Genomic DNA, 584 nt, shown 5'->3' on the forward strand with positions numbered 1-584 from the left:
GTAGAATGAGCTAAATTAATGTCTCTAATAACTTTCTCCCTTTTTCTGATATTAATATTTTACATATTGTTGTATGTAACTTCATGTTTATAGATAACTACTCCTTTTCACACTTTCTTTCTTTTTTTTTTTTTTCTTTTGAGACAGGGTCTCACTCTGTCACCCAGGTTGGAGTGCAGTAGCGCGATCTTGGCTCACTGCAACCTTTGCTTCCCAGATGCAAGTGATTCTCCTGCCTCAGTCTCCCAGGTAGCTGGGACTTTTGGTGCCCACCACCACTTCTGGGTAATTTTTGTACTTTTAGTAGAGACAGGGTTTCACCATGTTGGCCAGGGTGGTCTCGAACTCCTGACCTCAGGTGATTCACCCGCCTTGGCTCCCAAAGTGCTGGGATTACAGCTGTGAGCCACTGGGCCCGGCCTGATACTTTCTTTAGTTGCTTTTAGCCTTATGAATCAAATTTAGACTTAAATCACAGGATTGTATTGGGACCAAAGCTGATAAATCTTTTTTGTTTTAAAAATAGAATGTATGTGAGGTGGGTGGATCACTTGAGGTCAGGAGTTCAAGACCATCCTGGCCAA

The 584-nt window shown here is 42.3% G+C and overlaps 1 protein-coding gene across 1 annotated transcript in view; it reads right to left on the reverse strand.

Moving 5' to 3' along the window:
• Nucleotides 1-584, reverse strand: part of CPSF3 (cleavage and polyadenylation specific factor 3, 73kDa) — a 64,725-nt gene that overhangs the window by 15,105 nt on the left and 49,036 nt on the right. The window lies entirely within an intron of this gene.

The sequence above is a fragment of the Colobus angolensis genome, unplaced genomic scaffold (genome assembly GCF_000951035.1).
Source record: "Colobus angolensis palliatus isolate OR3802 unplaced genomic scaffold, Cang.pa_1.0 Scaffold53, whole genome shotgun sequence".
Taxonomy (NCBI): domain Eukaryota; kingdom Metazoa; phylum Chordata; class Mammalia; order Primates; family Cercopithecidae; genus Colobus; species Colobus angolensis.